This window comes from Equus asinus, chromosome 5 (genome assembly GCF_041296235.1).
Source record: "Equus asinus isolate D_3611 breed Donkey chromosome 5, EquAss-T2T_v2, whole genome shotgun sequence".
NCBI classification, from domain to species: Eukaryota; Metazoa; Chordata; class Mammalia; order Perissodactyla; family Equidae; genus Equus; species Equus asinus.
Window position 1 is genome coordinate 12,659,650 of NC_091794.1, and position 15,075 is coordinate 12,674,724.

Sequence of the window (15,075 nt, forward strand, 5' to 3'; positions counted from 1 at the left end):
AGAGTTTGACCTCTTGGGCTTTTCAGATCTCTTTCATAGAGGTGGATGAAACCTGCTGTTTACTGAGAAAAGAAGAATAAAGCTGTGAGCAACCTGGTTTTCCACTAACACTGCCTCTGATCCCAAGACAACAGGGTATATATTAGTCAGATTATGTAAGCTTATGTTGTAGTAAACAATTCACAAATCTCTATTTATTATTTATACTATATCCCATGCAGATTGGCAGGGGCTTCTGTCCCACGTAGTCACTCAGGGACCCAGACTATTGAGGGCTCTACCATCTGTGTTATAGCTCCACTATCTGCAACACATGTTTCCCAAGTTTCTACATTAGCACAGAAAGAGAAAAAAAGCTGGAGTTTTTCACCAGCAGTTAAAATGCTTTAGTCCAGAATAGATGCATACCACAAACTACTGCCCAGAGCTAGTCACATGGCCTTGTATAATTTCAGGGAAGTAGGCAAGTAAAAATCATCCTCCCATTTACCTAGCAGGACAAGAGAGCTAGTTGAATGAACTCACAGAAGTGTTCAACTGTAGAACTGAGCAGAGACCAATCTTAAAAAAAATACTGTGAACATTGCAATGAAAAGACAATTACCAAATAAATATAAAGAAGGATGGTACCATTGTAAGTAGATTTTTGGAAAACCATGAGCCGGAATAGAATTTCTCCTTTGGAGAGTTGTCTTTACACTTATGTCTTAAAAACTTGTCATCTATCCGTTGTTTCAAAACTGTTTTGTCCATAAAACATTTTAAATGTTGCAATTAACTAGGAAACAGATTATGCTCGTTTAGAAAATAGCAGCCTATAACTGTAGTCAAGTTTTTTAAGCTAGAAGGAATTGTAATAATAATAATAAGGAAGGGATAGTTTCCCAATATATGGATTTTGGGAGTGGCAGGTAAAGAATAAAGAGCAAGTTGGTGCCAGAGAAGTGTTTACTGAATAACACACAGTCACTGAGGTTGAGAGAGACCAGTTGCATCATGCTGAGTAATTTATTTTTCTCTTTTTGTTATGAAATCAGACAAGAAGAGAGAGGATCGTCTGCAAAAATCTCAATATCTTCTAGTTAATCAAGAATGCTACTTGTATATGCTACTTATAGTAGAGAAATAATAGCAGAATGAGTTAGTTTAACTCATGCTTGCTGGTAAAAGATTAGATCATGGACCCGGGCCTCAGTCAATTTGAAACCCCCCATCAGATGAGCCTGAGGTAGAACCTTAGCAATGGACCCATCGCCATAAGAGAAGCAGGGATCACGTCTTGTTTGTGCACCATTCTATCTCCAGAGTCGAGCATAATCCCTAGTAAATATTTGCTGAATAAATGAATGTTAACGGAATGAGTATATTTGAAAAAACTTTGTAAAATGTAAAGCATTATGTAGTTAGAAGCTAGCAAAGGCTTAAACTGAGAAATGTAGCTTTAAAAATGAAAATGAGTTAAAGTCAATCTCTCTTTCACATTGATTAGATACACAGGGTCGTGGGAGGTATGTCTATTAATTTCCTCTCATAAACACAATTAGGTAATTAAATGGAGGGTCGTTCTCTTTCTGAAAGCCATGATACAGCAGTGTTAGCACTCCAGTAAGCATGACCCACTGTTCATTTAAATTCCTGAGTTTTCACAGAATGCAGTTACATCTGTCTTGAGAGAGCTATAATTAAACAACACTTTGTAAGAGTAATTAAATATAGTGCCACTATGATAAACTCAGTATTCCTTTGGTTTAACTCTCATAATTTCTTACCATTTGTCAGTTTTGACTCTTTTCAAACACTTCTGACGAATATTCTACTGCCTTTGTAAGAGAAAAATGGAAAAACTGTGTTGGATGGATTCCGTCTTCATTCAATCCCTTTTTTAAAAAAAATAATTTATCTCTACTTCTACCTGATTCAAAATGTCCCTCTATACTTCTCTTAAAATATTCACTTTTTCTTGTCTTCATTCCCTTTCCAATATGCTGTCAATTCTCTTACTTCTTGTCAGCCTCAGATCCGTGTTTCAGAGGCTTCCTTTTCTGCTTCACTTTAGGATCCATGGTTCCATAGACAGAGAGACAGAGAATTTCTTAGTCTAATAGAGAAGGCCCTTCAGGGTTTAACTTTCACCCATATTTCCAGACATGCTTCTCTCACCATTCACTCTTCCATACTTCCTCCCTTCAAAATATGTCCCTAGTTACAAATGACATTTTGACTGTTTCTCAAATGCATCATGCATTTTTGCTCTGCATCCATTAAGATGTTTTCAGAATACTTGACTTAAGTAGTTTAGATAAAAGAATATTCATTATTTTGTACAAAAAAGCCCAGAGAGAGAGTGATTCCAGTGTTAGTTGATTCAGTGGGATAATGAAGTCATCAGAAATCTGGTTCTTTCCTTTTTCCTCTCTGCCATCTTCAGTGTGTTGTTTCTGTTCTCTTCATGGTCTTTAGTTGGCTGAACCAGCTCCACAAATCACATGTTCACACAACAGGGTCTTCAGGTAGTAAGAAAGGAGTTTTTCTGTCTTATGTAGCTTTTTTAGAGTGAGAGAACTCTCCTGGAAGTCTTCAGGCATCTCCGCCTGTCCCATTGCCCAGAATTGCATCTCATGCCTTTACCAGTCTCTTGGTGAGCGGAAGATTGGCTTACACCAGTTGTGATTCGCTTGCTGTGCTTGGAGAGAGACCCTATCTCCTTGGAAGGACTGAATGGAGAAGACTGAACATAACTTTGGTTTTCTTGATGTGTAAGAAGTTGAGAAATAGCTGTTGAGTGGGAAACTGTATCTTTCATAAAACTAACTTTACTTTTCCACTTGCAGTGTTCTCTGCCTGTCCACCTTCCCTTGCGGTAAACTACAATTCAATCGCCAAAATTCTCTTCAAATGTCATGTCCTCTGTGAAGCTTTATTCAACTCCCTGTAGAAAGAGTTAGTTGCTTCCTCCTTTACTTTCAAAGCCATTTGTTCATATTTCTATTAAATCACTTAGCAAACTGTATTGCATGTATCTATATACATATCTATTTCTTCCGTTAGGTGGCAAAATCTTGGAAATTAAGGGTTTACTTGACCCTGAATTCCTAATACTCAACACTTTTCCTGACTCAGAGTAGATGTTGAGTAAATGTTTGAAAGGTTGAATGATCACAAACAAACTATATCAGAATATCTCAGAAGGTTGTTTTTCATGGTTTATATAATCTAACCCATCATCAGAACTATTATTATAAGGATGGCTGCTCTTTGTGATTTAAAGCTGGACTAGAAATAATGGTTCTCTTATCTTTTGAAAACTTTTTTGGGTGCTTTAAATAGACTTCTAGTAGCCAAACTCACCTGAACATATAACTTCAAATTGTATGTATCTAACACTGTCCCAGGCTCTTAGGATACAAAATAACACAGGTGTAGACCCTGCTCTCAGGGAACCTGGAATCTAGTGGAGGAGGTAGAGTTTTTAAATAAGTAATTAAAATTCAGTATATACATGGAGAAATATATTCCAATTCAAAGCAGGAACTCCAAGGAAGAAAATAAGAGAGATTTTCCTCTTGGATGTCCTCTTGGCTAATTCCTATTCATAGTGGAAGTGATGCATAACTTTGGTCTGGGAGGAAATTAAGGACTTTCCTCATGAACCAGCGGGGAAAGACATTCTAGGATGAGATAGAAGAGTACACAAAGATACAGAAGCATATAAGCATACGGATAATTAGAAAGTGCAAGTAGATCCACAATCCTGGAAGACATATTGTAAGAAGAGCAAACGAGGAGAGGTAATTTTACAGGGAGATAAGGGGCTGGATTAGGAAGGGTGTTTCGTATCTTGGGAAGGATCTAGAACTATTCTGAAAGCTTCTACTGGGAGCTGGTTAGCTCATTTTGCATTACCGCAAGGGGAATATGCTCTTCAACTGACAAATCACCGAGAATTCTCATTGGATGGATGGTGGTGGAGTCTTTTATTGGCAAATTAGAGAACCTCAGCAGACTCAATTGATATAAAATGACCAACTTTCTGTTTTACTTTTAAATAATAGGAAATCTGAAATGGATCCTCTCCCCAAGAGCATTTTTCATACTCTTATTGTCACCTGGGGGATGTTAATGCTTTTGGACTGCTGCCTGCAGCCTTGGCCTCGCCTCCTAAATGGATATTCGGTGATGGCAGTGCACCCTCGTAAAGATAGACTGCTGATTACATTTCCATTAAAGACCAGAGCCTCGTCTGTCTGCTAATTTTCCTGCCAATAAGAGTTAGATTTTTACAGTGGCCAGGTTACTGTGGAGAAGAACCACTTTTCTTGTCAGAGTGCAAAGAGACGGCATAAGAAATTTAAGATTTGTAGCTTTCATCAACAAATATCCTAAATAGTTTCTAAAATAGCCTTTATATATCATAGCTTTTTTTTTTTTGTCATATGCCTTTATTTTTGGTAAGTTATATTATCGTCTGCCCTTTCAGATTCTATTTTTCCACTGCAGGCATAAAAATGAAAGAGAATGGATGTAGAAAGTGCAATTCCAGGTATTTATTCATCAGACATCTATGAAACATTTATTATGCTCCAAGTCTTGCACTAGGTGCCATGTCTTCAAAAAATGAATGTGGCACAGCTGTTGCCCTCAAAGGGCTTACAGTCCAACCCTGCTCACCTTGAGTGTAAAGTATTTTGATAGTAAATACAAAAATGAAATTATTATAAAGGAAAGAAAAGCTATCATAACGTGGTTAGCGAAAGAAACCATGAGTAAAATTCTAGGATCCATTGTCATAGATTTAGTTATAATAAAGTCTCTGTAACAACAATTGCTACAATTTCATATTTATTTCTCTTTTTGATCACCCATTGTTATGGACTGAATATTCATTTACCCCCCCCCCCCCCAAATTTATATGTTGAAGCCCTAACTCCCAATGCGATGGTATTTAGAGCTGGGGACTTTGGGAGGTAATTAGGGTTAAATGAGGACCTGAGCTTGGGGCCCTCATAATGGGACTAGTGTCCTGATAAGAAGAGGCACCAGAGAGCTGACTTCCCCACCCCACCCTTTCTCTTTCTTGCTCTCACTCTCTCCCTCTCTCCAAGTGCATGTACTGAAGAAAGGCCGTATAAGCACAGAGTAAGCGGTCAGCCGCCTGTAGACCAGGAAGAGAGCTCTCACCAGAAGGGACAATGCTGGCAGCCTGATCTTGAACTTCCAGACTCCAGAACTGTGAGAAAATACCTTTCTGTTGCTAAGCCCCCAGCCTGTGGTGTTTTGATATGGCAGACCAAGCTGACTAATAATACCCCACCTGTAGTAGGCACCGTGCCTGGTACCTTCCGTTTTTCTTAATGCTCACCATGTCCCAGGAATGCAGCTATTATTATCCTTATTTTATAAGTATGTGTACTGAGGCTGGGGCTTAAATAATTTCCCTGGTAAGTCAGGATTTGAGCCCATATCTGTGTCCATTACTAGATGACACCACTTCACAGCATAGATTCATTAATCTTTGTTCCCATATAAAGCAAAATATGCTGCTCAGCTATTTATATTCTAACTTCCAAAGTCTCCACTTTTTTCATCTCATAATTTAGTCATAATCACACAAACTAATTTGTCTTGTTTTCTAAGCATTCAAAATGTTCAACAATCAACTATCATCTATATAATGATTTCAGGAGGCATAGAAGCAGGCAAATATTTTTTTTCCTGAGATCGAAGTATCATCCTTTTCACTAACTATTAAATGTTGTAACGATAAGGAGAAGACATAAGACAGTTGTCTGACGCAATATGCTAGCACATTCATCGTGCAATTACTGAGATTCTTCGGCTCTGTTTCTACTTATTGTGGAAGTTATGTGATGAGAAGAATCAGTGAAGGTAGGACTGTCAGGCGCATCATTTAGGAAATCATATGAGCATTCTGCTGCTTTTCAAAGCTTGGCTTTTCTTGTCAGTTCTGATTCAGCTTTTCAGAGAAGGAGTACATGTAAATTTGGTAGTATTTTCTTTTTCCGGTATGTTTTGATCTTGTGTATTTCTTTGAGTGGCCGAAATAGTGCACATTTGTTTCTGAGTCAGTATCTTTTGAGGGAGGCCTGAATGTATTCATATTACTGCCTCGTTCCTCTCTTTTCCTTTATAGAAAAACTCATTGAAAGAGTGGTCTATACTCGCTAATTCTGATTTCTCTTCTCCCAACCTTTCTAAAGCTAACTTAAATCAGATTTGCTCCAAGCAGCTCTTATCAAGGTAACCAGTGGCCTTCACATTGCTAAATCTCATGCTTAATTCTCATCCTTCTTGGCCCATCAACAGCCTTTGATACCGTTGATCATTCCTCTTCTTTGAAACACTATTTTTTCTTGGTTTCTAGGATATTACATCCACCTGGTTTTCTCTCTAACCACTGCCTCAAGCTTCCTTTGCTGACTTACCTTCATTCATTGGATCTCTAAATGTTGAAGTGTCTCTAAGATCAGTCTTTGGACCTCTTCTCATTTCTCTATATTTTTCTGTACTTGGTGGTTTCGCATAGTCTCATGCCTTTAAATAATCTGTTTTATGTATCTATTCTTGTGTAACAAATCACCCCAACATTCAGCGGTTAAAAATAATAATAGTCATTTATTATCTCTCACAGTTTCTCAGCTGAGTGGTTCTGATTTTGGGTATCTTATGAGGTTACAGTCAGATGTCAACTGGATCTGCAGTCAACTGAAAACTTTCTGGGACTAGAGGATTCGCTTTCAAGGCGGTTTATTCACAAAGCTGGTAACTTGGCCCAGCCAATGGCTTGTTACCCTCCATGGATCTCTCTAGATAGGAAGTCATACACTTTCACTTCCTTGTTGGTTACACAGGGCCATCTCTGCTTCAATGTGGAAATGGGCTACAAAAAGACGTAATTACCAGGAGGTTGGATCTTTAGGGGCCATCTTTGAGGCTAGATGCCATAGTCTACCCTATGGCTCCCTATCTCTCCCATCCACAAAATACATTTACTTTTCCCCCAATACTCTCTAAAATCTCACGTCTTTATGCATCAGGTGCAGGCTATATGGCAAGCATTTCCTTGGCTAAATCAAGTCCAGAGGTGACTGAGGTGGCTAAGGTTAAGTTCATAGAGTACACTTCTGCAAGTAAAATTCCTATTGATCTGGAGACCTGGGAACTAAAGACACAAGTTATCCCCAACACAGCCAATACACATTGGTGGGACAGACACAGAATAACGGCCCCAAATGCTCCATTTCATAAAGGAGGTAAATAGGAGGCCCACAAGAGTAACTGCTCTCAAGCAATTCTCAAATCTAGCTGGGTATAAGTTGCGCCAGTCTCTTGGTTAAGGCATATGCCAACTACCTGGAGAGTATTCATTTTGACACTTAACTCTGCCCTTTGAGATCATGATTCCATATTCTGAATCATTCTTTCTTTTTCATAGTAAATGACTGGCGTTTGAACAGTTTTTCAGCCTGCTTCCTGCCCATAGTAATTTCAGAGTCCAAAGCCATCTCTTTCTTTTGTACTGTTTCCCTTCCTTTTAGTCCAAGCTAGCAGTGTTTCCACAAATATAATTCACTTAAAAAACTTTTTAGGTCTTCTATGAATCAGACTGGAGTTTCACTCAATTAGAAAAAAGCCACACTGATCAATAAATCTTGTCACAATAAACCCTTCTTTACCCTGGGCTTCCTGCAAGGCTGCTAGGAAAACACACCTAAGACTCTTAACAGTCCCACTGCTTAATGGACGGGGTCTGTAAGACCTGCTTCTGAGATCCCTCCAGGGCCCTTTTTTCTGTTGTGAGATGCCACTTTAAATATGTCTGAGGTCTTGACAAAGGACTTTACGGTCACATCCTTCATCTTTAGGCCATGTTTTCCCAACAATGCGTTGGATTTTATCTTTCCCTGCAAGCTTTTTTCTTGTTCGCACTGTTTGCCCCTGGGAGAGGCTGGACTTAGATACACTTTTATTTTGAACACAGAAAGCTATGGATAATTTATATATTTAATCATTATTCCTTTTGCTTAACTTTTCCATCTTCATTTTAATATAGGCAGCGAGAAGAAGCCAGGTGACACCTTTGATACTCTGCCTAGAAATATCTTGAGCGAAATAATCCTGTTTATTAAGTATATTTTATATTTCCCAAATCATTGAAGGTGACAATGTTGCTAAATTTTCTGTCACTGTATAACAACAGTCCCTTTTTCTCCAGCTTCCAATACCATTGCATCACTTTCCTTTAACCCCTTGCTCACAGTCTTTTTAGAGCTATTGGGTTTTTGCTAACATTCTTTTCTAGGTCCCTTAGAGTTTCACTAATTCTTCCCTTGAGGTACTTTCAGCTTTTGTCTGTTACTCAATCCCAAATTAACATGCTTTAGGTTTTATTACTGAGGTACCCTACTCCTATTACCAAAACTTATAGTTTTACTTTGCTTCTGCAAAACAATTCATCCCAAAACCAAGTTGCTTGAAACTACAAAGATAATTGACTTTTTATGTTTTTTGGAAGGTCAGGAATCAAGGTGCCTTAGTTGCATACTTTTGGCTTGGGGTCTTTCACAAGGTTACTATGAGGTATACGCTTGGGGCTTCAGTCACCTGAAAGCTTGACTGGGGCTGAAGGGTCTAATATCAAGGTGGCTTATTCAAATGGCTAGCAAGTTGGTGCTGGCTGTTTTCTAGAAGGCTTAGTTTCTCTCTAAATGAGCTTCTCCACGGGGCTGATTGAATGTCCTCATGGCATGGACGATGGCTTCTCCTAGAGCAACCAATTCAAGACACCAAGACAGAAGCTATAATGCATTTTTATGACACAGCCAGAGAAGTCACATACTCTCATTCTATCACATATCACACAAGGTTAGCTCTGATTAATTGTGGGAATGGATACATAAGGGTTCATATACCAGAAAGTGAGTCATTGCAGGTCATCTTGGAGGCTGGCTACAACACTGACACTATACAGTGCCTCCTAAGTGTGAATCTTGTTTGTACCTCTCATCTAAATCTAGCTCTTGATCAATATCCAGCTGCTTGATCTCTATATTCAGCTGCTTGATCAACATCTCCACTTGCATGTTTTTTTTGTTTTGTTTTATTTTTAGGAAGATTAGCCCTGAGCTAACTGCTACCAAGCCTCCTCTTTTTGCTGAGGAAGACTGGCCCTGAGCTAACATCCGTGCCCATCTTCCTTTACTTTATATGTGGGATGCCTACCACAGCATGACTTTGCCAAGTTGTGCCATGTCTGCATCTGGGATCCGAACCTGCCAACCCTGGGCCTCGGAAGAGGAAGGTGTAACTTAACCGATGCGCCACCGGGCTGGCCCCTCCACTTGCATGTTTAATAGGCTTCTCAACATACCACATGAAAAACTGAGCATTTTACGTCTTTCCTCTTGCCCTTCAATTCTGTATCTCTTATTGTCACCCCCATCTCAGTAAATGGCAATTCCATTCTTCTAGTTGCTCAGGCCAAAGTTATTGAAGTTATCCTTGATTCATCTTTTTGCCTCACACTCCACATCAAAATTCTATACAGATAATCTGTGTTCAGTAAACATTCTTTCTTTCAACAGATTTTAAGGACAAGCTTCTGAGTCTCTTAGAAAAGAGGGCTTCTTAGAAACTTTAATTGCATTGTCCCAGAGCACACTGACTCTTAGCCCAAGGAAGCGAGGGTGTAGATCAAAGAAATTTGTAGAGGTAGCGATCCCTTTATGGAATGGATTATAACTTATTACAAAATGTGCTCACTTTTTAAAATGCAACTGTTGCAACTTGAACTTAAAGAGACAGAGATACTCAAGATGAAAGGAGGCACAGTACTGGTTCAAAACGAGTAAGTATTCACTGGACATTTACTTTATTCTGGGAAAATTACAAGAAGTTTTCCCATATTCTCATTTGACTTCAATCATGTGAGGTAGATATTGTTCTAATCTAGTTTAAGGGTAAGAAAACAGAAGTTTAGAGAGATTAAATATTGTACCAAATTTTTATTATTAGCAAGTGGCAGAATTAAGAGTTAAATTAAGGTGTTCTGAACCAAGTTCAGTATTTTTTTGATGATGTGTCAGTTATTTCACATTTTGAGATCTGTGAATGAAAACAAACAAATACAGCTTAACATAAGGTCAAAACACATCCTCAAGCAATGGACAGTAGAGCAAAAATTACATAAAAGATGAAGAGGCAAGTAAAAGAGTGATGGGGATAATACCGTGTCCATAAAGAAAGACTTATTTGGTACAATCAGACCTCGGGTTGGTTGGTAGAGAAGACAAGAGTGCAACATTGGCAGGGAGCTACGTGAGTAAAAGAGTAGAAGCAGAGTGAATAAAATTCTTTTAGGCTCTTATTCTGGCTTGAGTGGAGGGATGCAATGGAACTTTCAGGCCTTGGTTGAAAGCTGAAGAAAGTAGAAAATTGAGAATAGAAAGCGAGGCGTTTTGGGTTGTTTTTTTTTTCTTTGACATTTGGTAACTTCTTTAGATTTTAGCATTTCTAAAAAAAATGTTCTATGAAAAAAGTGTGAAATGCAATTTAGACAGATCTTCCACATGTCACACTGAATAGACAAGGTTTTGGTCCATTTGGAGAGTATGCAGAATGCCAAAAGGTACACAAGATTGAAAGATGATGAACTTATTGTACAGAAGGTCTGTTTTTTCTGGTAGAGTGGCTACCTCCATTGAGTGCTCCTCAAAATCCCTTTCAACAAGTCAATTGAGTAGTAGAGAAGAGTACATTTCAGCAAGAACATTAAAAAAAGCTCGTATCCTCATTACCCAATACAAACATGGAAAAAAAAAAGATAACAGCAAAAAGTTGAGGAGCCAAGTATTGTTAAGCATAGACACTTTCATAGTCTGTACAAGCTGAGTACAATGTGTGGGGAGAGATTCCTTGGGGAGCCAGGGAATTGACTTTGAGTGCTTGTACATTAATCCTACTTAGAAACACTTATCATTGTAAATAATTAAATACTTTGATTTGGGGAGACAGTCTATGCTAAAGGAAGTTCCAGGAAGAGAAACCAAATAAAATAATGGTCTCTGTGGAATAATCTGAAGATGTAGAAGTAGAGAAATCATTCTGGTACTTTCACCCTTGGAAAAACAATGTCTCTTTCTAACTTAGCCCATCATAAAAGTGATTGAAGACGTATTCTTCATCAGACCTTCAATGAATTGAACAGGGTTGGACTTAAATGGATACTCCATCACAACAAGGAGGCGGAGGGGAGCAAGAATGTGGTTGCAGATGAGCTGAAGTATAAGTGACCTTCTCTAGGCACACAGGTCATAATACAACATGGAATAAAAGAAAGTTAGGATGTGTTTAATTATGCACATCCTTCATCACATTTACCCCAAGTCCCTCGAGAAATAAATGGGAAAACCAGTTTATAACGCTGGATGTCAACATGTACACTATTCCATCCACTGTAAATGTAAAAATAAGTTAAAATTGATAAATAGCCCAGTATTTTTTATGGGGGAAATACTGAGTCATATTTTCCCCTAGAGTGTAGCCTTTTTCCTAGAGCCAAATCACTAGTGGAACAGATTTGTGCCCTGGTTGATGCATGTGCTCGAAAACGGAATTGAGTTATGACAATAAAAGAATGTAGGAGATAAGAAAAACTCAATTTTGTTTTGGATAGCACACTTTTTATTTATTTAGGGCATTTCGAAAGTCTGACTTTTAATCTAGGAAACTACCTCCTTTAATTGTATACTTGACAAAATGACCTCTTAATTCTTAGGTCTTCAGCATCTGAAAAATCAACTATGAAAGTTAACAGGATCATTGGTCCTTTATATCACTGGTGGAAGAGACCATCTGATAGAGTCCCTGGTACCAAGCTATTGAATCTCTTGTCACCCAACAGGTAATTCTTCACTGATTTAGGAAAGCTCGGATGACAAACTATCTTAGGTCCTTTTTCTGACCTTTGTTTGTGATTTTCTGACACCTGATCTATGATGAGTAATTGTTCATAAACCTCTAGTTCACATGAATGGCATGTTTAAATCTACAGATTAAAATCTGAATTTAGCAATCTTTAGTGGTTTCTCAAGAAAGTGATTGCTGTTGTTCGAGGATGCCTTAATTGTGCTTAGCCTTAGTAATGACAATGGAAGTGTTCACATTAATTATCCTTTACATTTGCTCATTCTAAACCATAGAAAGAATTATGGATGATCCTAGATAAGAGCTTATTTTACCACTCATAGCCTAACCTTGATCAGTTGCTTTTGTTATCTGCATTGAAGATGAAGAAACTGTATCAAGAGCACTGCTATCTTAAACAAGTTTCTTAACCAAGATATCCCAGATCACAAGGTAAATTTGGAATTCAAACCCAAGGCTCTCTGACTTCAAATACGTCTTTTCCCTAAAAAATATCACCTCCTATGAGGACAGGAACATTCACATATTCTAACACCAGCTAGGATGAAGCTTTTTTTACAATTGGAACTATTGTGAAATTTACTCTCTGATGAGGCCTGGTTTCTTCCCTCTGCATGACTCTCAGTAGCTTATTGAGGAGGTACAGCGTATATTGCATTTACTCAGTCACTGTGGGTAAATGGAGAGACAACGATGGCACCTCAGAGTAAGCTAGTGGAGTGGGGAGCTTTGGCCATGTCTGGGCTGTTTAAGCTCTATATTTGGTCAGAGATCATAGTTTTTGGTTTTACTAAGTACCTGTCCTATGAATCTGGTACAGATCCCAAAAACAATGAACAGAAGAAAGAATGACAACATCTAGACTTCCCACAATGTTGCTAGTGTTTTGACCCTTGGGGTTAAATGGTTTTGTTTATTCAACAGCTGTCATCCAGCAAATGAATCATCTTAAGGCATTTCTGAGGTTATGGCTTTTGCAATGTTTAAGCAAAATTATACTTTATTTTTTAACTGCTCGCAATTTTCAGAGACAAGAGTTACTTTAATGTATTTCTTATTAAACTTTTAATTATAGAATTGCTTCATTTGCTTGGTTAAAAAATTCACACTATATAGTGAATTAAATAAAATATGAAATCTGAATGGCTTCTTCCCTCTCCAATATCCATTCTCCACAGATCTCACTACCCAAAGGAAACCACTATTAACTGTTTTTTTTAATTGCCCCTCGAATTTCAAATAACATATTCATTTAATATATGATTTACTGACTTGTCAAATTAACACAGTACCTAATGAAGCTCTACCATTAAAAATAAGAAATTGTGCACACTTAACTTTTCTTTCAATTCGCCATTCTACCTCTCAATTTTTGTTAGTTATATTACTGTTTTTACATTGCCAAATTTTATAGCATTTTATTGTTCTTTAAACAGTGAATCTTCCATGTGTGTCTAGACTGATTCCAAATAATCAAATGCTAAGCAGCAGAATTTACAATAAGAATTTTTATATATTTTGTGGTATAAAATCAGAAATGTGAATGGACTCATAGAAAAGAAAATATGATCCTAAGGAATTAAAAGTTCATTTTTCTTTTAAGATTTTATTTTTTCCTTTTTCTCCCCAAAGCCCCCCGGTACATAGTTGTGTATTCTTCATTGTGGGTCCTTCTAGTTGTGGCATGTGGGACGCTGCCTCAGTGTGGTTTGATGAGTGGTGCCATGTCCACGCCCAGGATTCGAACCAACGAAACACTGGGCCGCCTGCAGCAGAGCATGCGAACTTAACCACTCGGCCACTGGACCAGCCCCTAAAAGTTCACATTTTTAAAAAGACCCTTCTAAGTGTTCATGTCAAATGAACTCTGTTATTTTATTCTCTGTACAGTTTCCTGCAAGCCCCTGGGTCATATGTGGTGTATGGATGATAAATTTTCTGCCTTCTTGCATTATAAAACTAGACTCTAAAACCGATTCTGTGTCATTCTCACATTTTCTAGGTACTTTGGTAGGGTATAGGATGTGATGATGTTCCAAATATTTTTCATCCACAATTTGAAGGCATTCTTTCACCCCTTATAGCCTATGAGAAAATTTTTGTCAGTATATCTTTGTAGTATTTAGTGAACACTGCCTCTTATCTAAGTAACTTATTTCTCTTTAGAAGTTTTCAGAATTTTCTCCTTGTTCTTAGAATTCATAATGTTGTATCCAGGAGTTGGCCTTTTTCTTCACGAATCCTTTAGGTATTTTCAATGTGAAATGTCTTCAAATTAGGGGAATATTCTATTGTATTCTAATTGTTCCCTCTCTCCACTGTTTCTGCTTTCTCTATTGAAAGTGTTTTTAGATGGCTGTCAGACTTTCTGGGTCTTTCATAATTTTCCCCTCAATTTCTATGTGTTTGTTTTTGCTTTATCGGTCTTAAAATTGGTCTTTAAAATCATTAATTTGATTTTCAGCCGTGTTCCCTTTTCTGCCACTCTCTCCATATTTGTAAAAAGTCACAATGACTGCCTTGTTTTCTGATTTTTCTTTCTTTGTCACCTCTGATAATAATTTAAGATATTCAAAGTGATTAAATTTTTCTACTGGGATCTTTTATTTTATTTGTCCTACTTCATACTATGATGGTTAGAATAAGCAGGTGTTTCCTCTGGCTTTGTATATATATGGGTTTTCCCTGTTCAACAGAAACATTTTCTAGTGAGTATTGCTAAATTCTTAAGTCCTGTGTTTCTTCTCCAAACTTTTCTTCCACATATATTTTGAATGAAATTCTAATAATTAACCTTTACCAAGAAGGCTTTTTGTCTCACTGCCCCTTTGATAAACATCCTATTGTTAATAGAAATGTTATTTTATTTGCTACATGAAGTTCTTATTGATATCTCAAATTTTCATCATGGAAAACAAGGAGGAGAAAAATAAAGTAGAAAGACAGAGAAGTGATACATTCCCAGGAAAAGAAGGGGAGTATCGTCTCACAGTGAAATGTTTCAGAGCTTGTTGGAAAGCATTTGAGAAAAGTAAAGGAACTTTAAAAACATATGAAATATAGATGAGGCAGAATAATGCTTCCTGGATAAGTAGACTAAGAAAACTTTTTAATGGCAAATAGAAAAGCATG